The sequence below is a fragment of the Budorcas taxicolor genome, chromosome 2 (assembly GCF_023091745.1).
Source record: "Budorcas taxicolor isolate Tak-1 chromosome 2, Takin1.1, whole genome shotgun sequence".
NCBI lineage: Eukaryota > Metazoa > Chordata > Mammalia > Artiodactyla > Bovidae > Budorcas > Budorcas taxicolor.
Genome location: NC_068911.1, coordinates 127,379,465 through 127,404,578, shown reverse-complemented (window position 1 = coordinate 127,404,578; position 25,114 = coordinate 127,379,465).

Genomic DNA, 25,114 nt, shown 5'->3' with positions numbered 1-25,114 from the left:
AAACTCAGTTGAGCTAAAAGATGATGCTGTGAAAGTGCTTCACTCAATATGCCAGCCAATTTGGAAAAGTCAGTAGTGGCCATGGGCTGGAGAAGGTCAGTTTTCATTCCAATCCCAAAGAAAGGCAATACCAAAGAATGCTCAAATTATTGCACAACTGCACTCATCTGACATGCTAGCAAAGTAATGCTCAAAATTCTCCAAGCCAGGCTTTAGCAATATGTGAACCATGAACTTCTAGATGTTCAAGCTGAATTTAGAAAAGGCAGAGGAACCAGGGATCAAATTGCCAACATCCGTTAAATCATTGAAAAAGCAAGAGATTTCCAGAAAAAATTCTACTTCTGTGTTATTGACTATGACAAAGCCTTTGACTGCGTGGATCACAATAAACTATGGAAAATTCTATAAAGAGATGGGAATAGCAGACCACCTGACCGACTTCTTGAGAAACCTATATGCAGGTCAGGAAGCAACAGTTAGAACTGAACATGGAGCAACAGACTGGTTCCAAATAGGAAAAGGAGTACATCAAGCCTGTATCTTGTCATCTTGCTCATTTAACATAAGATGCAGAGTACATCATGAGAAACGCTGGGCTGGATGAAGCACAAGCTGGAATCAAGATTGCTGGGGGAAATATCAATAACCTCAGATATGCAGATGACACCACCCTTATGGCAGAAAGTGAAGAAGAACTAAAAAGTCTCTTGATGAAAGTGAAAGAAGAGAGTGAAAAAGTTGGCTTAAAGCTCAACCTTCAGAAAACTAAGATCATGGCATCTGGTCCCATTGGTACATGTCAAATAGATGGGAAACAGTGGAAATAGTGTCAGACTTTATATTGGGGGCTTCAAAATCACTGCTGATGGTGACTACAGCCATGAAATTAAAAGACACTTAGTCCTTGGAAGGAAAGTAATGACCACCCTGACAGCATATTAAAAAGCAGAGACATTACTTTGTCAACAAAGTTCTGCCTAGTCAAGTCTATGGTTTTTCCAGTAGTCATATGTGCATGTGAGAGTTGGACTGTAAAGAAAGCTGAGCACTGAAGAACTGATGCTTTTGAACTGTGGTGTTGAACTCTTGAGAGTCCCTTGGACTGCAAGGAAATCCAACCAGTCCATCTAAAGGAGATCAGTCCTGGGTGTTCACTGGAAGGACTGATGTTGAAGCTGAAAGTCCAGTCTTTGGCCACATGGTGCGAAGAGCTGACTCATTTGCAAAGACCCTGATGCTGGGAAAGATTGAAGGCAGGAGGATAAGGGGACGACAGAGGATGAAATGGTTGGATGGCATCATTTACTCAATGGATATGAGGTTGGGTAAACTCTAGGAGTGCTGATGGACTGAGAGGCCTGGCAAGCTGGAGACCATGGGGTCACAAAGAGTCAGACAAGACTAAGCAACTGAACTGAACTAACTTTTACTGAAATGTAAATTGGGTATTGTAAACATTAGTTCAGTCATTCAGTCATGTCCGACTCATTGCAACCCCATGAGTCACAGCACGTCAGACCTCCCTGTCCATCACGAACTCTCAGAGTTTACCTAAACTCATGTCCATCAAGTTGGTGATGCCATCCAGCCATCCAGCCATCTCATCCTCTGTCACCTCCTTCTCCTCCGGCCTTCAGTCTTTCCCAGCCTCAGGGTCTTTTCCAATGAGTCAACTCTTTGCATGAGGAGGCCAAAGTATTGGAGTTTCACCCTCAGCATCAGTCCTTCCAATGAACACTCAGGACTGATCTCCTTTAAGATGGACTGGTTGGATCTCCTTGCAGTCCAAGAGACTCTCAAGAGGCTTTTCCAATGCCACAGTTCAAAAGCATCAATTCTTTGGCGCTCAGCTTTCCTCACAATCCAACTCTCACTTCCATACATGACCATTGGAAAAACCATAGCCTTGACTAGACGGACCTTCGTCGGCAAAGTAATGTCTCTGCTTTTCAATATGCTATCTAGGTTGGTCATAACTTTCCTTCCAAGGGGTAAGTGTCTTTTAATTTCATGACTGCAATCACCATCAGCACTGATTTTGGAGCCCGTTAAAATAAAGTCTGATACTGTTTGCACTGTTTCCCCATCTATTTGGCATGAAGTGATGGGACCAGATGCTATGATCTTAGTTTTCTGAATGTTGGGCTTTAAGCCAACTTTTTCCACTGTCCTCTTTCACTTTCAAGAGGCTTTTGAGTTCCTCTTCACTTTCTGCCATAAAGGTGGTGTCATCTGCATATCTGAGGTTATTGATATTTCTCCCAGCAATCTTGATTCCAGCTTCTGGTTCTTCCAGCCCAGCATTTCTCATGATGTACTCTGCATAGAAGTTAAATAAGCAGGGTGACAATATACAGCCTTGATGCACTTCTTTTCCTATTTGGAACCAGTCTGTTGTTCCATATCCAGTTCTAAGCGTTGCCTCCTGAACTGCATATAGGTTTCTCAAGAGGCAGGTCAGGTGCTCTGATATTCCCATCTCTTTCAGAATTTTCCAGTTTATTGTGATCCACACAGTCAAAGGCCTTAGTCAATAAAGAAGCAGATGTTTTTCTGGAACTCTCTTGCTTTTTCTATGATGCAGCAGATGTTAGCAATTTGATCTCTGGTTCCTCTGACTTTTCTAAAACCAGCATGAACATTTGGAAGTTCAGGAATCACGTGTTGCTGAAGGCTGGGTTGGAGAATTTTGAGCATTACTTTGCTAGCATTTGAGATGAGTGCAATTGTGTGGTAGTTTCAGCATTCTTTGGCACTGCCTTCCTTTGGGATTGGAATGAAAACTGACCTTTTCCAGTCCTGGGGCCACTGCTGAGTTTTCCAAATTTGCTGGCATGTTGAGTGAAGCACTTTCACAGCATCTTTTAGGATTTGAAATAGCTCAACTGGAATTCCGTCACCTCCACTAGCTTTGTTCATAGTGATGTTTTCACTTTCTGATGACTTCACATTCCAGGATGTCTGGCTCTAGGTGAGTGATCACACCATTGTGTTTATCTTGGTTGTGAAGCTCCTTTTTGTACAGTTCTTCTGTGTATTCTTGCCACCTTTTCTTAATATCTTCTGCTTCTGTTGGTCCATACCATTTCTGTCCTTTACTGAGCCAATCTTTGCATGTTCCCTTGGTATCTCTAATTTTCTTGAAGAGGTCTCTAGTGTTTTACATTCTGTTATTTTCCTCTATTTCTTTGCATTGATTGCTGAGGAAGGCTTTCTTATCCTCCTGCTCTTCTTGGGAACTCTGCATTCAGATGCTTATATCTTTCCTTTTCTCCTTTGCTTTTCATTTCTCTTCTTTTTGCTGCTATTTGTAAGCCCTCCTCAGACAGCCATTTTGCTTTTTTGCATTTCTTTTCCATAGGGATGGTCTTGATCCCTGTCTCCTTTACAATGTCACGAACCTCCGTCTATAGTTCATCAGGCACTCTGTCTATCAGATCTTGTCCCTTAATCTCACTTACACTGTTTATAAACATTAAGAGAACCCAACTAAAGAAGCATTATATGAAATGGAAAGAATAAAAGGACTGTCTTTCATTTACGCCCCAACACTTTGATATCTATTTTAAAATAACTTAAGCATTTTTTCTCAAATTTAAGTTCAGTTTCTCAGTCATGTCAAACTCTTTGCCACCCCATGGACTGTGGCACACCAGGCTTCCCTGTCCATCACGAACTGCTGGAACTTGCTCAAACTCATGTCCATCAGGTCGGTGAGGCCATCCAAGCATCTCATCTCCCTGTTGTCCCCTTCTTCACCTGACTTCAATCTTTCTCAGCATCAGAGTCTTTACCAATGAATTAGTTCTTTGCATCAGGTGGCCAAATTATTGGAGTTTCAGTTTCAATATCAGTCCTTCCGATGAATATTCAGGGCTGATTTCCTTTGGGATGTTATCTGGTTGGATCTCCTTGCAGTCCAAGGGACTCTGAAGAGTCTTCTCCAACACCACAGTTCAAAAGCATCAATTCTTTGGCGCTCAGTTTTCTTTATAGTCCAACTCTCACATCCATACATTACTACTGGAAAAACTTTAGCTTTGACTGACCTTTGTTGGCAAAGTAATGTCTCTGCTCCTTAATATGCTGTCTAGGTTTGTCATAGCTTTTTTTCCAAGGAGCAAGTGATTTTAATTTCATTGTTGCAGTCACCATCTGCAGTGATTAAGAAGATAAAAAGATAAAGTTTAACACTGTTTCTACTGTTTCCCCATCTATTTGCCATGAAGTGATGGGACCAGATGCCACGATCTTCATTTTTTGTATTTTGAGCTTTAAGAATGCTTTTTCACTCTTGTCTTTCACTTTCATTAAGAAGCTCTTAAGTTCTTCTTTGTTTTCTGCCATAATGCTGGTGTCATCTACATATCTGAGGTTATTGATATTTCTCCCAGCAACCTTGATTCCAGCCTGTGCTTCATCTAGCCTGGCATTTCACATGATATACTCTGAATATAAGTTAAATAAACAGGATGACAATATACAGCCTTGACGTTCTCCTTTTCCTATTTGGTAACATTCTGTTGTTCCATTTCCAATTCTGTTGCTTGTTGACCTGCATGCAGATTTCTCATGGGGCAGGTAAGGTGGTCTGGTATTCACATCTATTGAAGGATTTTCCACAGTTTATTGTGATCCACAGAGTCAAAGGCTTTGGCATAGTCAATAAAGCAGAAGTAAATATTTTTCTGGAATTCTCTTGCTGTTTTGATGATTCAATGTATATTGGCAATTTGATCTCTGGCTCCCCAGCTTTTTCTATATCAAGCTTGAACATGTGGAAATTCACAGTTCATGTACTGTGAAAGCCTGGCTTGGAGAATTTTGAGCATTACTTTACTAGCATGTGAGATGAGTGCAATTATGTGGTAGTTTGAGCATTCTTTGGCACTGCCTTTCTTTGGGATTGGAATGAAAACTGACCTCTTCCAGTCCTGTGGCCACTGCTGAGTTTTCCAAATTTGCTTGTGTATTGAGTGCAGCCCTTTCTCTGCATCATCATTTAGAATTTGAAATAGCCCAACTGGAACTCCATCACCTCCAGTAGCTTTGTTTGTAGTGATGCTTCTTAAGGTCCACTTGACTTCGCATTCCAGGATTCTCTCTAGGTTGATGATCACACCATTGTGATTATCTGGGTGATGAAGATCTTTTTTGTATAGTTCTTCTGTGTATTCTTGACACCTCTTCTTAATATTTTGTGCTTCTGTTAGCTCCATACCATTTCTATCCTTTGTTGTGCCCATCTTTGCATGAAATATTCCCTTATTAGCTCTAATTTTCTTGAAAAGATGTCCAGTCTTTTCCATTCTATTGTTTTCCTCTATTTTTTTGCATTGTTCACTTAAAGTTTTCTTATCACTCCTTGCTATTCTTCAGAACTCTACATTCAAATGGGTATATCCTTCCTTCTCTCCTTTGCTTTTCACTTGTCTTCTTTTCAAAGCTGTTTGTAAGGCCTCCTCAGACAACCATTTTGTCTTTTCACATTTCTTTTCCTTAGGGATGATCTTGATCACTGCCTACTGTACAGTGTCATGAACTTCTGTCCATAGTTAATCAGGCACTCTATCAGATATAAAGGATTTGATTTAGATTGTACATGAATAGTTTAGTGGTTTTCCCTGCTTTCTTCAATTTAAGTCGCAGTTTTGCAATAAGAAATTCATTATCTGAACCATAGTTCTGGTCTTATTTTTACTGACTGTATAGAGCTTCTCCATCTTTGTCTGCAAAGAGTATAATCAATCTGATTTCATATTGACTATCTGGTGATGAACATCACCTCTTATTTCTTTCACTGAACTAGTTGGCACTAGTGGTACAGAATCCTTCTGCCAATGCAAGAGACTAAAGAGACAGGAGTTCGATCCTTTAGTTGGAAGATCCCCTGTAGAAGGAAATGGCACCCATTCTGTACTCCTGCCTGGAGTATTCCCTGCACAGAGTAGCCTGGTGGACTACAGCCCATGGGGTCACAATAAATTGAACACAGCAGAAGTGTCTACATACACACATTTGTAAATGAAGGATATCAGTCACATACTACCTGCACTGTGTTCAGTTATTCCCATTATGCTATTCATCTTTTGCTTTTGTTATGATAAAGATTTCCTTAGAGGATTTAAAAATAATATGTAACTATACATTTTAACTTTGATATAATGTTTCTGGCTTTCATCCTGTTTAATAAAAGCTTTTGCCTAATCTAAGATTATGATTTGAGGGAATAAGAATGAGGAGAAGGGAGTATATCCTCAATATATTCAACAGCTGTGAAATAGCACAAATGAAGGTAGGAAAATATAGTGAGATGAAATTGATTAAGCCTTTATATGAGAACATTATCCAGATCTTAGTTTTCTCATCTATATTGTAAAAGTGTTGGAAGTCCATTTCATGTCTGAAATAGCTTCCTTGCTGACTCAGATGGTCAAGACTCTGCCTGCAGTGTGAGAGACTGGATCCATCTCTGGATTTGTGATGATCCCCTGCAGAAGGTAATGGCTACCTACTCCAATATTCTTGCCTGGAGAATTCCATGGACAGAGAAGCCTGGCAGGCTACAGTCCATGGACTTTCAAATAGTTGGACACAACTGAACAACTGAAACTTTCACTTTCATGTCTGGAATAGTATGATTAAAAAAAATTATCTGGGGACTCAAAGTGATAAACACCATTTTTCCTTATCTAGTAGAAAGAGAATAAAAAATAAATGTGCAAATACCAATAAAAATGTTCACATAAATAAATAGCAGTATATTATCTAATTGAACACTCAGTTCCCTAGAATATAGGTAAAATTATAATTGAAAGAGAAGTAAGTCTCAACAGGCAAAATATGTATTCTAATGCACAATGTATACCACTCAGAGTGGATAACAAATAATTAATTGAGTAAGATGAAGCATTTCCTGTGAGTCAAAAGCTTTAAATCTCAGCTGTATCATTGAACAGCTTGAAATGAAAAATGCAGGATTTGGTTTTCTGAGGGATGAGACTATCTTCATCATTATGGTGTTCAGAAGTTAGTTTCTCCAGGGACAGACAGTTTTGCTTTTTTGTTGTTTTTTGAAGTTTTTTAAATTAAAGCTTCCCAATAAATTAGAGAGCCATCTCCCACTCAGTGGCAGACAGTATGTCAAGAAAAGAGTCAAACCTATCCACCTCACCAAATACTCAGGTTTATTCATCTATACACAGTCTTCTATTTTATATTCTAAAAATTGATTCATTTCAAGGTGTATTGGAATGAACCCAACTGTTCATATGCTTTACTCTAACATTCAAGTCATGAATATATACATGATTTTAGAATGACTTTTCTGTAGTTATTCCAATGGAACCAACTATGCACAAAAGTAGAATCACAATATTTTCTAAAAATAAAATTAGCCTTGTCAATGCCTTCATAAAATGAGAAATGCTTGTATTTTGTACTGTAAGAGGTGGTAAGCCAGAAATGTGAAAGCTAAAACTTTTTGTGTGTTGGAAATTATGCTGAGTAGTTTACAGGCATTATCTCATTTAATTTGCACAGAAATTCAATGGAACACTTGGTAAGGTTATTAATACCTATTTGCAGATGGTGGAACCATCAGTGTACTGCAGATAAGAATTAAACTTCAGAGCAACAACTTTTATAAATTCATAGGTGGGTGACAGTGCTGAAGAAGTCAATTAATTATAAAGCAAAACTTAGGAAATTTCCATATTAGCTGTTCTTTCATTCTTTTTTTTTTTTTTTTCCAACAATGCTTTCTCTTAGCAATTCTGTACAAACTTATGTCAGAGCTAACCCAGAAGTAAACCTGGCCAAGTACCATGTTTGTCAAATAAAAAGAGTCTATGTAAATGTCCAATACCCAAATCGCTCCACTTTTAAAACATCCATTTGATTGTGATCAAATACCTATTTTCCTCTGAGAGAAATTCAGCATCTCCACTCATTATTGGAAAAAGTCATTTTTATTATCACACATATCTTCAAATATATTTTGATATTTAAAGACATATTTTAAGCATCTTATTAGGATTCAAGGAGAAATAGAATGGATATGTGTATATGTACACAATGAAACTATGTTTTTTTCCCATAAAATAATGAAGTCCAAAATGTACTTAATAAAAAAGTCACATCTTGTGATAGCTTTAAACTACTGAAGGATATCTGCTAAGTCCATGAATAATAAAAGGTACTGAAGGAGTGTCCAAAATTAAGCATTTTATTTATCATCAGTACTAATAATTTTGGGGAATTTATATATGTGTGTGTGTGTGGTGTGTAAGATGTATATTTTAGCAATTACTTCTTATTTTTACTATTTTATAATGTTATGCAAGTATTCCCCTCTAGAAGGAAATGGCAACCCACTCCAGTATTCTTGCCTGGAGAATCCCATAGACAGATGACCCTGGAGAGATATAGTCCTTGGGGACTCAAAGAGTCAGACACGACTGAAGCTACTTAACACATGCAAGTATTCTGGGGCTTTCTGGCTTGCCCAGTGGTAAAGAATCCACCTACAATGGAGGAGACTCAGAAGATGTGTATTCAGTCCCTGGATCGGAAGATCCCCTAGAGAAGGGAATGACTACCCACCAGTATTCTTGACTGAAGAATTCCATGGGCAGAGGAGCCTGATGGGGTACAGTCCATAGGGTTGCAAAAAACTGGACACAACTGAAGCAACTTAGCATGCATGTATGCAGGTATTTCATATTTTCTAAATATTAAAGTACCCCGTAAAGTACCATAACTTACTAAAATTCTATGTGGTAGAAACCTACATGTAAGGGTATATTACAAGCTTTTCTGAAACTTCAAAGAGTAGAAACCTAGTATATAAGAATATTCTAAAGAAAATACTTCTCAGGCTACTGCATTCTACATAGTGAAAATAACAGACTTGTTGACACATGGATAGCAAGAAGTATATTATGGTGCATTCCTTTATTATTTTTTTTTAATATAAATCTTTATATGTCAACCCATGCATTAGGTTCCAAAAGAGATTATTAATACTTTGGCTGAAAACAAAATTCGCTAAGTGTTCTGATGACCTCTAGTGCTATCGCTATTGAAAAGATTGTAAAAAGGACATTCTGGAATTTAACATTCTGTGTCAGTGCATTTCAATAGAAATACAATGTGAATCACATATGAATTTTTATTTTCTACTAGCTGCATTTATAAAACTTGATAATAGATTTTATTTTAACCCAATATCAAAATATTATCATTTCAATATTTATTCAGTATGTATTAGTTCAGTTCAGTTCAGTTCAGTTGCTCAGTCATGTCCAACAATTTGCAATCCCATGAATCACAGCACGCCAGGCCTCCCTGTCCATCACCAACTCCCAGAGTCCACCCAAACTCATGACCATTGAGTCAGTGATGCCATCCAGCCATCTCATCCTCTGTCCTCCCCTTCTCCTACAGACTCCAATCCCTCCCAGCATGACTTTTCCAATGAGTCAACACTTCCAGTGACATGGCCAAAGTACTGGGCTTTCAGCCTCAGCATCAGTCCTTCCAATGAACACCCAGGACTGATCCCCTTTAGGATGGACTGGTTGGATCTCCTTGCAGTCCAACGGACTCTCAAGAGTCTTCTCCAACACCACAGCTCAAAAGCATCAATTCTTCGGCTCTCAGCCTTCTTCACAGTCCAACTCTCACATCCACACATGACCACTGGAAAAACCATAGCCTTGATTAAACAGATTTGGCAAAGTAATGTCTCTGCTTTTCAATATGCTATCTAGGTTGGTCATAACTTTCCTTCCAAGGAGTAAGTATCTTTTAATTTCATGGCTGGAATCACCATCGGCAGTGATTTTGGAACCCGCCAAAATAAAGTCTGACACTGTTTTCACTGTTTCCCCAACTATTTGCCATGAAATGAAGGGACTGGATGCCATGATCTTAGTTTTCTGAATGTTGAGCTTTAAGCCAACTTTTTCACTCTCCTCTTTCATCAAGAGTCTCTTTAGTTCATCTTCACTTTCTGCCATAAGAGTGGTGTCATCTGCATATCTGAGGTTATTGATATTTCTCCCAGAGGTCTTGATTCCAGCTTGTGCTCCTTCCAGCCCAGCATGATATATTTATAACTGGGGTAGGACTAAGACTTGATATCTGGAAAACATTGTATACTGACATCACACAGTCTGGACTAGTTACATTTCTGGACCACAGCCCATGTGGCCACCATAAAGGATCTTCAAGTTCTAGCAAATAGTGTGAGGAATTAAAAACCTTTTCTTAATTTTTCTTTAGTGATAATTTTATTAGTACTAATATTTTTCTATTCTTAAAATTCTGCTGTATCATTTTCTTTTCTTTATCATTAAGATTCATTTTAATAGCTTGATGTAACAAAAATATCTTCAAAATGATATTAAAAGTAAAATGAATAAAATGTTTATTCTGTTAAGGGGATATGATGAGAGAAAGTAGGAGATTTTGAGAAAGTGGAGGTTGATGCTGGAACTGGAGGACAGTACAGAAAGGTAAGTCTAAATTTATATTTTCAAGATTATTTACTATTATTTATTAATACAAGATGGCAGAAATACTATTATAGGAATAGCATCTGTATAGTTTATATTTAAACTATATAGTTTAGCCCAGAAGTTGACTTAGTAACTATTACATAAAGAAATTCTTTAGTAGGGATAAACTTTAGATGTTGTTTTATTATTATTATATTATCACTGAAACCTATAACAAAATTGGACTGAAGCTCATAGGGACTAATTGGTTTTTAATCAGTATGTTTGTTCAATTTGTTCAGACTTTTCAAATCAATTTATTCACAATTTTAGCTTGATTAGGATCTAAAGTTAACTGAACCTATTTGATAAGTTCATATTTGTCTTATTAATAGACAGGGATAGCATTATCACTTTGAGTCCCCAGAGACTATTTTTTTCAAATTCTTACCGAATTTCAGACACAGATTGGATTTTAGAGATAATGAATCCAACACTTTCATATTATAGATAAGAAAACTGAGACCCAGAGAGGTTAAGTGATATTCCATAGGTTGCAAAACTAAATATTGACTCATTTGAACTAGTCACTATTTTATGACTTACCACCTAATGTACTATATCACTCCTTACATTCTATGCATAATACTTAATAAACTACAATGAATTGTGACATCTTTCAAACATTCCCCTTATATGATCTGTAAGAAATTTTCTAATATATAGACTTTTTCTATATTACTTTATTATCTTTGTCATATCTTCTTGATTAAAATATAGCTTGTTCATCTAGCTAGTGTAATTCATATTTGATTGAAAATAGAATTGACCTGTAAGAAAAATAGTTTATAATTAGAAACTTGAGAATAAGATATTTAAAATGAAATGTTCTTGTTAGAATAAATGGAAAACATATTTGGTTGTAGTCCAATACTATTTCTTTCTCTCACTTTCACCATCACAACTATTCTGGCATGGCTTCTTAAGTCACAAGATCACATGCATGTAGAAAAACAGAAGTATGTATTGTGAAGGAATACCTTACAAGAGAGTGTGTTATTCTCTGGAAGAGATATGATATCTTGAAAATAATTTAACCATTTATTCTTTGTTTTTGGCCAAGATTGTATCTTTTGAGTCATCCATCCTTTCATTCCTTTCCTCACTTAACAAATATGTGTTGAGGGTTTACTATGTGTTCCACAAATTTATGTGATCCTGAAACTGATATTCTAGTCACAGAAATGAAAAACAAGTTAAGTATGTAATTATCTGTGTAGCAAGAGTTAAAGAGGGAAAGAAATACCTGTCAAATAATTTGATGAGGGTGGACTTCTGTAAAATATGGTAAAAATGCACAAAGGAAGTAAGAGATTGTGCCATGGAAAGTCTAACAGAAATATGGGTTAGTCAGACACAACTGAGCAACTTCACTTTCACTTTTCACTTTCATGCATTGGAGAAGGAAATGGCAACTCACTCCAGTGTTCTTGCCTGGAGAATCCCAGGGATGGGGGAGCCTGGTGGGCTGCCGTCTATAGGGTCGCACAGTCGGGCACAACTGAAGCGATTTAGCAGCAACAGCAGCAGCAGCAGTACAGAATGGGTGAACAGTAAAAGCAAACATTGTATCCAGATTAGGAAACACTCTTCCCATTCCCAAGGAAGGATGAGAAGGTCAATGGGGGCAGAAATACACTCAATGTGTGAGAAACTGATAGGCAGTTAGGTCAGAGTTATTGATCATATTTCTGTTTTAAAAGGATTTTTCTCACACTATGTGGAGATTTACCTAAGAGGGCAAGAGAAGAAAGAGAAAGGTCAGGTCTTGTGCTGATGATCTAGTACAAATTAGAGATTACAAGCACTTACAGTCACTTAACTATACTGCTATTAATGGTTGAAATAAGAAGTGGTTAGATTTGGGACATATTTATGATATTATGCCTGAGTAGCTCAAAAGACAATAATACTCATTACTGAGAATGGAATTGCTTGTGATATATCATGTTTGGGAAAAAAAGAATTAAAATGTAAATGTAATAACTTTTTAATGTTTAGACATATAGGTTGACAAGTTGAGATGCAGTAATAGGCAGTTAATTATTTAAGTTTACAGTTCAAAAAATAAATTAGGATTAAATTTTAATTTTGAAAGACATAGGAAAGGATGACATATTTTAAGAAAAGGAGATATCTATCTGTATTAATATATTAATAAAGATATTTTTCACCAGCATTATGTGATAATCTTTTTTGACAAATAAATTCAGTGTAAAAAAATTTCCTAGGTGGCACACTGGAAAAGCATGAGAAACAAGACTGGAAAAGGTCAATTTTCATCCCAATCCCCAAAAAGGCAGTGCTCAAACCAAAGAATGCTCAAATTACTGCACAATTGCACTCATCTCACGTACTAGTAAAGTAATGCTCAAAATTCTCCAAGTCAGGCCTCAACAGTACATGAACCATGAACTTCCAGATGATCAAGCTGGGTTTAGAAAAGGCAGAGGAACCAGAGATCAAATCGCCGACATCCATTAGATCATTGAAAAAGCAAGAGTTCCAGAAAAATATCAGTTTCTGCTTTATTGACTATACCAAATCCTGTGTGGACCACAATAGACTGTGGAAAATTCTGAAAGAGACTGGAATACCAGACCACCTTACCTGCCTCTTGAGAAACCTGTATGCAGGTCAAGAAACAACAGTTAGAACTGGACATGGAACAACAGCCTGATTCCAAATAGGGAAAGGAGAACGTCAAAGCTGTATCTTGTCACTCTGCTTATTTAACTTAAGATTCAGAGTACATCATGAGAAACGCTTGACTGGAAGAAACACAAGCTGGAATCAAGATTGCTGGGAGAAATATCAATAACCTCAGATATGCAGATGACACCGCCATTATGGCAGAAAGCAAAGAACTAAAAAGCCTCTTAATGAAAGTGAAAGAGGAAAGTGAAAATGTTGGCTTAAAGCTCAACATTCAGAAAACTAAGATCATGGCATGTGGTCCCATCATTTCATGGCAAATAGAAGGGAACACAGTGAAAACAGTGACAGACTATTTTTCTGGGCTCCAAAATCACTGCAGATGGTGACTGCAGCCATAAAATTAAAAGACACTTGCTCCTTGGAAGGAAAGTTATGACCAACCTAGATAGCATATTAAAAACAGAGACATTACTCTGCCAACAAAGTCCATCTAGTCAAAGCTATAGTTTTTCCAGTAGTCATGTATGGATGTGAAAGTTGGACTGTAAATAAAGCTGAGGACTGAAGAATTGATGCTTTTGATCTATGGTGTTGGAGAAGAATTTTGCGAGTCCCTTGGACTGCAAGGAGATCCAACCAGTCCATCCTAAAGGAAATGAGTCCTGAATATTCATTGAAAGGACTGATGCTGAAGCTGAAACTCCAATACTTTAGCCACATGATGTGAAGAACTGACTCATTTGAAAAGACCCTGATGCTGGGAATGATTGAAGGCAGGAGGAGAAGGGGACAACAGAGGATGAGACGACTGGATGGCATCACTGACTCAACGGACATAAATTTGAGTAAACTCTGAGAGTGGAGATGGACAGGGAGTCCTGGCATGCTGCAGTTCATGGGGTCACAAAGAGTTGGAAGCGACTGAGCAACTGAACTAAACGGAATACAACTGACAGTTAAAATTCTCAGTGAGGAAAAACCAAAATATGTCATTCAATTTTATAAAGGCTCTTCCCTTGAAGGAAATGAGAATAAAGCTGAACACCCAGTTTGGTTTCACCACTGAAAAATGTACAAACTAAATTAGATAGAGCAGCCATGGTCAAACATTTTGAACCCACTAATTATTTGTACTTGCCTGCTCTTGATCTTGGGAAGCTGATAACCACTGAGCAAGGCAGAGCTGTTTGCAGGAAAGCCAAGCATTCTTTGTCTGGGTGTTCATCTTCCATTAACCTTCAAGTAAAAGCTGTAGAGAAACAAGCCCTTGGTGAAGTCTGGGCTCTACAGTTGGCTGATTAAATAGATAAAGATTTAGAATGAAGAGAGAGAGAGAGAATGGAAAGGATGAAAGTTAAAGTCTAGTTTACCTCACTATCTAACATCAAAAAGAGAAGAAACAAATGGCAAAAGAGATTAAGAACTGACCAGTGTGGTAGGCAGCAAATTCAGAGATACTTTTGTCCTACAGAAAAAGTGAAAAAAGAAAAAAGGAGCAATCCAGGGGGCCAAACAATACTTATAGGTTCAGTATGATGAAGTCTTATTGCTTTCGCTCAGTCGTGTCTGACTCTTTGCGACCCTGTGGACTGTAGCCCATCAGGGTCCTCTGTCCATGGGATTCTCCAGGCAAGAATACTGGAGTAGGTTGCCATTTCCTTCTCTAGGGGATCTTCCTGACCCAGGGATCGAACCCAGGTATCCCGCATTAGAAGCAGATGCTTTAACCTATGAGCCACCAAGGAAGCCCACTGAAGGGTATAGGATATAAGAAAAGAGAAACAGTGAATATAACCAATATTGTAGAAATTTTATTTTCAATTGGTAAAGATAAATGAGGCAGTAATTAGAAGAATTATAAGGTTAAAAAAATTTGTTTTAAATTGGGAAATGCCTGACATGTTTTAATACCAATCAGATTATTTTCAGGTTATTGTTTATTAAGCATGTTTTATGTGATACAGGCTTCCCTGGTAGCTCAGCAGTAAAGATCTGCCTACAGTGCAGGAGATGAAGGAGACATGGGTTCGATCTTGGAGTCAGGAAGATCCCCTGAAGGAGGGCATGGCATCCCATTCCAGTATACTTGCTGGGAAAATCCCATGGACAGGGGAGTCTGGTGGGCTACAATCTATGGGGTCAGAAGGAGTTGGACATGAACTGAAGGAACTGAACACACATGTACACGGTATCTCTCACTTTTTCATGCACTTAACATGAAACACTTTTTTTAAAAAAAATCTCTCCTCTCTGGGACCTTATGTTTGAGTGGGAAGAGCCATATGATACATAAAGAATTAATCAGGTGGTTAAGGTTATACAGTAAAATAAAAGAAGGTCAGAGTTACAGAATGATGGGAGGTACAAAGGAGTATTTTATATATAATAACTAGGGGAAGCAGAGGACCTACTGCTCAGAGAAAATAGCATCTGCAATGACTCAGGGATAGAGAACAAACAATAGTGTAGTGTGTTCATGGAGCAACAAGGTGATAAATCAATGACTCAAGTTGTGAGCAAGGAAGAAGGTGCTGGGAGATGAGGTCATAGACATAATGTGGCATTGATCACAGAAGTCTTGTAGGATATGATTAAAAGTTTAAATTCAATAAATGAAAAGCCTTGGGGTGCAGAGTGGAGCAGTGTTCCCTGACCTTTTTGGCACCAGGGACCAGTCTCATGGAGGACAGTCTTTCCATGGACCAGGGCAAGGTGGGGGGGTGGTCTCAGGATGATTCAAGTACATTAAATTTATTGTGATCTTTCTTTCTATTATTATTACATCAGCTGCACTTAGATCCCAGAGGTTGGGGACCCCTGGACTAGAGTGACATACCCAGTTTATGTTGAAAAAAGATTATTCTTGCTGTTGTGTTGAGAAGAGACTGGGGAGGGGGTAAAATGAAGAAGCATGGAGATAAGTTAAAATGGAAATTACCAGGTAAAACATGATGGCTGCTTGGATTAATATAGTGGCTAACATCCAAATCTAAATAGAAAAATTTTAAAGAAGTCAGGGAAAATAAAAGTCTGCTGAATACACACTGGAAACAATTGAATGCCAGAAAGCAATGAAGAACATATCAAAAACATTAAAAAAAAATAAAAACAACTGTCACACCACCATTCTATATTCAGAAAAACTGTTCCTCAAGAATATAGTCAAACAAAGACCTTTTTTTTTTTTTTAATAAAAGCTAAGAGTATTTGTCTCTAGTAGATCTTCACTAACAGAAATGTTAAAGGAAGTTCAAAGTTGTTAAAAATATGGTGCAAAAACTTTATTTTGTCTTCTCTTTTGACGAATAAGTACATGCACAATTAGGGAAACATTGAAATTAAACAAAAAACAACTTCTTACTTGATTCCTGAGAAATGAAATATTTAGCTTTATATCGGAAAGTAGGAACTAGCACTAATATTAAATGCATAAGCTTCTCAACATTTTTAAGGTAATTCAGCCAACTAGCCAGCTAATTTCTACAGAATAGTCAGGTTATTTTACCTATTACCTTAAAAAGTAGCTGATATAAAGCAGATCTGAAACACAATGGCTCTTGGCAACAATTTACTTTTCAAATAATCTTTTTCTGACTTGGACTTGCAAACAGAAATGACACCGTTCACTGGAGAATTACATATATTTATGTAATCAATAAACTTTTTCTTAGTATACCAACTGCCATGAAAACACTCTCAAGTGGCTTTGTTTTTACACCATGGCCATGAGATGAAATTCTAAAAATTTGGGGACAGGATTTCTCATGAGCTGAATATTCTAGGCCAGGTGTTGCAAACTAATTTTGCTTACACTGTCTCAACATATTAAGGCTAGAAGAAGCCAATTTTATAATTAGAATATTGGTTGAGACAGGTTAGTATCATCAGAGCTATGAAAAAACAATGCACACAATTTTTTTTTTTTTTTTTCTTTTTGTGGCTTGGTGCTAGCTATAAAATAAAACAGAAGATTTCTATACTGTTTCATTGTTCAAAAAGCTAAGATATAGTATTTGAAAGCAATGGAAAATATTTATAAAATTGTTATCATTAATTTATTAGATAATGATTTTATTGTAGAAATGTTAGTTGCTCAGTCATGTTTGACTCTTTGCAACCCCATGGACTGTAGCCCACCACGCTCCTCTGCCAGACAAGAATGAGAGTGTGTTACCATTTCCTTCTCCAGGGGATCTTCTAATCCAGGGATCAAACCCAGTTTTCCTGTATTGCAGGAAGATTCTTTACCATCTGAGCTACCAGGGAAGTCCAATTTATTGTAGAATAGGTAGTTTAAATTATGAAATCTAATTGTTTTAAAATAACAATAGTGATTATTTTTATATTAAAGAAAAGTCTTAGAACTACAGTGTTGTATTTGTCAGATTATGTTTATTTATCTTTCTGTGAAAAATTCCTTTTGTTTCATTAAGTTGACATTAGCATTGGAATATTATATTCTGTATTAAAAACACAGTTCCTATTTGGATTATATTTAGCTAGCATGAAGTATTTCAAAGCACTGAGCACCAGTAAATCATAAGTGGATTCTTAAGTCTGCCTTAAGTTTTTTCCCTCAGCTCAAATTCACAAAGCTGCCTTAGGACTATCAATCTAGTAAATATGTAACTCTTTAGGGTGCCTTTATAAAAGAAAAAGAGTATCATCATGAAGGAAAATCAACAGATCAGTCAACTATCTGAAACTAAACCAAGAAACACACCAAACAAACCAAAAAAAAGTTAGGAATCAGTATGAAAGTTCTCATTTCCCCTTAATTAAAATTTAGACACTTTAGAAAGAAAACAATATTTAATGAAATTTTTAAAGAAAATTGTTCTAGAAACAAATGACTTTAAGAATACTTAGGAAATTTTATAACATGGGCTTGATAAGAACATAGTGATAGTATGAAATAATTTTGAGCTGATGCTTCCACAAAAAAATTGAGCAACTCAATGTTCCAACTTATATTTTACTCCAAGATTTGAAGATATTAAATATGAACTTGAATAAAGTCTAACATTCACATTAATAGTGTGTGGCTTGCAATTGATTGCTTTATAAGCTGAAAATTTGAAAAATTTATGAAGTCGTCATCAGTCTAATCCTAAAAAAATCAATTTTTATATTGATGAAATTTTCTCAACTTCCATATTCTATCTGATGAAAAATTTAACTAGTTTTATGTTGATATAATTTTTGCCTCTTTAAAAGACAAATCTTGATTTTCACATAGAGTATAAATTATTATAGCATAAGTTTCTTCCTTCACCTTCTGGAAATCATTGATTTAATTTAATTTTTATTATGTTGAAGTGCTTCATTGAGATCCTTGAGATATATTCTCAGAAACTGTATCTATTTTCTGAGATCTTGCATAAAAAATCCCTCATATTTGCCTTTCTCTGAGATGACATCTTGATAACAAACAGAATTCTTGGCTTTCCACCTCTTATTTCAAAGCTTTTCAAAGTGTTTCCACTGCTTTCTGGCATTCAGTTTTACATTCAAGAAGACATGGTTTTGCTGCTGTGCTATGTTCAGATCCTCAGTCATGTCCAACTCTTTGCAATCCCATGGACTGTAATGTAAGGCTCCTCTGTCCATGGAATTTTCCAGGCAAGAAGACTGTATCTTCCTGGACCAGGGATCAGACTCATGTTTTCTGCATTGGCCATAAAGTAAGGTTTCTCAGTTGTGTCCGACTCTTTGCGACCCCATGGACTATACCTGCATTGGCAGGCTGATTCTTTACCAGTGTGCCACCTGGGAAGCCCCAGATATGCTTGCACTAATAATAAAAAGATGTCACTTTGGTTCATTCATTTTTAAGCAACATTCCAATCGAAGTGTTGTTAACATATTTTTGTCTTCAACTTTAACAATTTTTATGTATATTCATATTATTTTCTTTCTTTATTTTTCACCTCTTATTTTTCTTCTTCTCTTTCTTGCTCTGTCTCTAGCAATTCCTCCCTTTCTTTAATCCTGCCAAGAGCTGGTTAGTGCTGGGGTGTTGTCTTCCATGAAAAACCACAGTTCCAACTGGGAAGTTATTTAACAAGCCTGACATTCTTTTAAAAATTAGTAATTTAATTGTGTTTAAATAAGGTTATTACTTTTATTATTTGTCTGATTATATATTTTTACAATCTGTGGCATTCTGTCCTTGGTGTCTCCAATTATTTGTGTATGATGCCTTTTGCTCTTGTCTCCATGACATTCTTTTTATACTTACAAGCAATTTTTACTTTTTTGTTCTTTGTGTGTTATACATTCATTATAAACTATTTGAAATCAAGAATGCAATTTTCAAAAGTGTCCTCTTTTAAGCTTTTGTATTGAATTTTAAGTTGTGAAAATTCTAAGTTATGTTTCTTTTGTCTATCCTGTAATCAGTAATTGCAGTTTTTTTTTTAATATAAGTCTCTTTGCATATCATTTTCTTTTTGTTCACTTTGGCCTTTCTTCTGTAGGCTAATGAGTAATATTTCACTGCCCACATACTCAGTTATCATGGATTCGCCAGCTGTCACTTATAGCTTGGGATACTGAGGGTTGCTGGCAGTCGTGGAATGACAGGCAATGACAAGTAGTTAAAGGTTGAGCCAAATAAAACAGACTGGCAAGTTGTGAATGTGGTGTTTGGACTAACAGGCTTCACATTTCTCATGCTTTGCCAGAGATGAACATGGCAATACTAGAAGAGTCACATTTGTCCACAGAGCTGAGGTAGACCAGCAATCTCTGCCACAAGTTCCACCATAGAAGTGCCCTGTACCATTTCTTTTTATTCCATTTTCATCCCTGATGTTATAAAGCATGGTGCACTGCTACTACCAGACTGTCCATCAACTACTTTATTTTCTTTAAGTTTGAAAAATAATGACTTTTGTTTTTTCAGAAAACATAAACCATCCTCTTATTGTAAGAAGAAATCAGATAATAACCAAAACTGTGGATAAAATGTTTAAGAATCCCTCTATTATTCAAAAATATTTATTTGCATATTGTGATCATTATGTTCAGAACTTTGTGCATATATACACATATACACAGATACATATGTATATATACACATCATATATATGTACTCATGTATATGTATTAATACAAACACATGCATCACGATTAACCTATTTCTAGGTACTAATTTCGGTCACTTAGTATTGTTGTTGTTCAGTCTCTCGGTACTGTCTATTTGTGACCCAATGGACTGCACCACGCCAGGCTGCACTGTCCTTCACCGTCTCCTGGAGCTTGCTCAAACTCATGTCCATTGTGTCAGTGATGCCATCCAACCATCTCATTCTCTGTCATCCACTTCTCCTCCTCCTTTCAATCTTTCCCAGCATCAGGGTCTTTTCTAACAAGTTGGCTCTTTGCATCAGGTGGCCAAAGTATTAGAGTTTCAGCTTCAGCATCAATCCTTCCAATGAAGATTCAAGGTTGATTTCTTTTAGGATTGACTGGTTTGATCTCCTTGCAGTCCAAGGGAATCTCAAGAGTCTTCTCCAACGCTACAGTTCAAATACAACAATTCTTCAGTGCTCAGCCTTTTTTATTGTTCAACTCTCACATCTGGACATGACTACTGGAAAAATCATAGCTTTGACTATATGAACATTTGTTGACCAAATATTGTCTTGGCTTTTTAATATGCTGCCTAGGTTGGTCAAGTTTTTCTTCCAAGGAGCAAGTGTCTTTTAATTTCATTGTGGCAGTCACCATCTGCAGTGATTTTGGAGCCCAAGAAAATAAAGTCTGTCACTGTTTCCATATCTATTTGCCATAAGGTGATGGGATTGGATGCCAGGATCTTTGCTTTTTGAATGTTGAGTTTTAAGCCAGCTTTTTCACTCTCCTCTTTCACCTTGATCAAGAGGCCTGTTAGTTCCTCTTTGCTTTCTCCCATAAGGGTGATGTCACCTGCATATCTGAGGTTATTGATATTTCTCCAAACAGTTTTGGTTCCAGCTTGCACTTCATCCAGTCCAGCCTTTCTCATGATGTAGTCTGCGTATAAGTTAAATAAGCAGGGTGACAATATACAGCATTGATGTATTCCCTTACCATTGGAACCAGTCTGTTTTTCCATGTCTAGTTCTAATTGTTGCTTCTTGACCTGCATACAGATATATCAGGAGGCAGGTCAGGTGGTCTGGTATTCCCATCTCTTGAGAAATTTTCCATAGTTTGTTGTGATCTACACAGTCAAAGGCTTTAGCATAGTCAATGAAGCAGAAGATGTTTTTCTGGATTTCTTTTGCTTTTTGTCTTATCCAATAGATTTTTGCAATTTGATCTCTGGTTCCTCTGCCTTTTCTAAATCCAGCTTGAACATCTGGCAGTCCTCAGTTCATGTACTGGTGAAGCCTAGCTGGTAGAATTTTGAGCATTACTTTACTAGCATGTGAGATGAGTGCAATTGTGGAGTTGTTTGAACATTCTTTGGCATTGCCTTTCTTTGGGATTGGAACTGAAACTGTCTTTTTCCAGTCCTGTGGCCACTGCTGTTTTCCTAATTTACTGGCATATTTAGTGAAGCACTTTCACAGCATTATCTTTTAGGATTTGAAATAGCTCAGCGGGAATTCCATCAACTTCATTACCTTTGTTTGTAGTGATGCTTCCTAAGGTCCATTTGACTTCGCACTCCAAGATATCTTGCTCTAAGTGAGTGATCATGCCATTGTGTTATCTGAGTCATTAAGATCTTTTTTGTATAGTCCTGCTGTGTATTCTTTCCACCTCTTCTTAATCTCTTCTTCTGTTAGTATCACATCATTTCTTTCCTTATTGTGTCCATCTTTGCATGAAATGCTATGTTGGTGTTTCTTTCTTATTTATTTATTTAACCACTTATCATTTATTATTATTATTATTTTTTATTTTTATTTTTTTTTACTTTACAATATTGTATTGGTTGATGTATGTTTCTAACTTTCTTAAGGAGATCTCTAGTCTTCCCCATTCTATTGTTTTCCTTTATATCTTCACATTTTTCACTTAGGAAATCTTTCTTATCTCTCCTTGACATTCTTTGGAACTTTCCATTCAAACGTGTATATCTTTCCTTTTCCCCCTTGCTTTTTGTCTCACTTCTTGTCTCAGCTATTAGTAAGACCTTCCCAGACAACCATTTTGACTTATTGCATTTTGTTTCTTGGGGATGATTTTGATCCCTGCCCCCTGTACAGTGTTATGAACTTTCATTCTTCATTCCAATTGTTCTAGCACATTATATGTATATATTCTATAAATATATGTAAATTTTGTAGTTGTTTTTTTTCAGTCCCTAAGTCATATCAGATTCTTTGTGATCCCATGGACTGTGTCACACTAGGCTCATCTGTCTTCCACTACCTCCTGGAGTTAGATCAAATTCATGTCTATTGAGTCAGTGATGCTATCCAACCATCTCACCCTCTGTTGTCTCCTTCTCATCTTACCCTCAATCTTTCCCAGCATGAGGGTTTTTTCCAGTGAGTAGCCTCTTTGCACCAGGTGGTTGAAGTACTGGAGCTTCAGCATCAGTCCTTCTAATGAATATTCAGAACTGATATCCTTTAGGAATGACTGGTTGGATCTCCTTACAGTCAAAGGGACTCTCTAGAGTCTTCCAGCACCACAATTCAAAAGCATCACTTCTTTGGTGCTCAGCCTGCTTTATTGTCCACTCTTACATTGTACATGACTACTGGAGAAACCATTGTTTTGACAATATGAACCTTTATCAATAAAATAATCTTTCTATTTTTCAATACACTCTTTAATTTTGTCATAGCTTTTTTCCAAGGAGCATGGGTCTTTTAATTTCATGGCTATAGTCCCTGTCCACAGTGATTTTGGAGCCCAGGAAGATATAATCTGTCACTGTCTTCTATATATGCAATGAAGAGATGGGACTGTATGCCATAATCTTAGTTTTTTGAATGTTGAGTTTTAAGCCAGCTTTTCTACTCTCCTATTTCACCCTCATCAAGAGACTCTTTAGTTCCTTTTCACTTTCTGTCATTAGAATGGTATCACCTGCATATCTAAGATTATTGATATTTCTCCCAGCAACCTTGATTCTAGCTTGTTACTCATTCAGCCCAGTATTTCTTATGCTGTATTCTGCATAGAAAGTAAATAAGCAGGGTGACAATATACAACCTTGTTGTACTCCTTTCCCAATTTTGAACCATGTAATTGTTTCACGTCTGGTTCTACTTGTTCCTTCTTGAACCACATACAGGTTTCTCAGGAGACAGGTAAGGTGGTCTGATACTCCCATCTTTTTAAGAATTTTCTACAGTTTGTTGTGATCTACACAAAGAAATATATGTTTTTGTAAATATATTTAATATATTTATAGAAACTGTTAATAAGTTATATAAATATTTTAAGGAAAACTTTAAGTTCCTGGCACTCTTTTCTTCTCTTTAAAAGAGACTCCTTGATTCTTATTGTAATTGTTTATAATCTTAGGCTAAATGAAAGAATTAAATGATGAAAATGCTCATCAACATCTTATGAATGGTATTATTTACATAAACAGCTACCTTAAGGTAATGGATTGTCATCTATGGAAGAGGAAAAACAGATTTTACCATTGTCTTTTAGATTAAATATAAAAATGGAACTCACATTTCAAGTTAATGCTTTCCCCAATAGCTAAACTTAGTAAATCAGTGGAAAGTGTATTTTTATTATGAAAAGAGTTGCAACAGACTAACCAGTCTGATGCCAAAATAGGTTTGAAGGGTGCCACAAACTTGCCCTGTTTTAATTTCATAAACAACAAACCTTCATATTACAATATCTTTGGCAAACTTTTTTTTTTTTTTACAGATACTGATTACTCTTACCACCAGCTTCAATGTGCTTTAGCTTTTGACTTTGAGACATAAAAATCATCAGGTATCTCAGTTCACACAATAATCTCTTGTTTATGTAGTTTGAGACCATTTTAACTAGATTTTTATTTGTTTAACAAAAATAAGTTTCTAGTACTGCAGAGCTAAAAAACTTGCTTTAAATTATGTCAAAAAATTGTTTTCTAAATGGAGTTTCTAAAACATTTCCTTGGATGCAATCCCCTTAAAGTCTGGTGAGAAATAAGTACTTTAAAATAATAATTGATATATACTTATGAAATGAATGAATACAGTAATAAGAAATTTCCAAAAAGAAATTCATGGCTATTTTTTCATTATATGCATTATTCTTCACCATAATTCTCTTTATATTTAGATATGATTGACATGTAAAATTACATTAGTTCAAGATGTTATAATGTTTCAATATTCATCATCATCTTTGAATGTGAAAGAGAGAATAAGTTTTGATTAGAAATGCCATAAACTCAAATATATTATCATTAATAAGATAGCAACTGAGTTGCTATGTGGTATTCTTAATTTTCATATACAAATCAATTTATTTAGAAAATGAAGCTCATCTACATTCTATTGCACTGTAGATTAGATAATGTCAATATATTTTGAAATGGTACTTTAATAGACTTGTGAAAGGTATTATTTAACAAAACAATACATGTCATTAATAACTATATTTTTGCTGCAAAATATTCTCAAGAAAGCATGAAAACTTTATTTCTTTTTCAGAAAAGGAATTTCATTCAGGAGACATTATATTTTATTCTGTTTTGAACTTACACTCTTTGGCATATAGTTGTATATTTTACAATCTTCTCTCCATTTACTTTTGTAGTACAATTTTGCTACAACTGCCAATCTCTTTTTATAAAGAATCTCCAGTCCTCCTACATCATATTTTTAAAGGTATTATTCAAATAGTTTGTCTGAATTAACAAATACCTCATTCTAGGAAATTTTTGTTTGCATCCTTACTTAATAAAAATACTTCCTTCTACTTCTTTT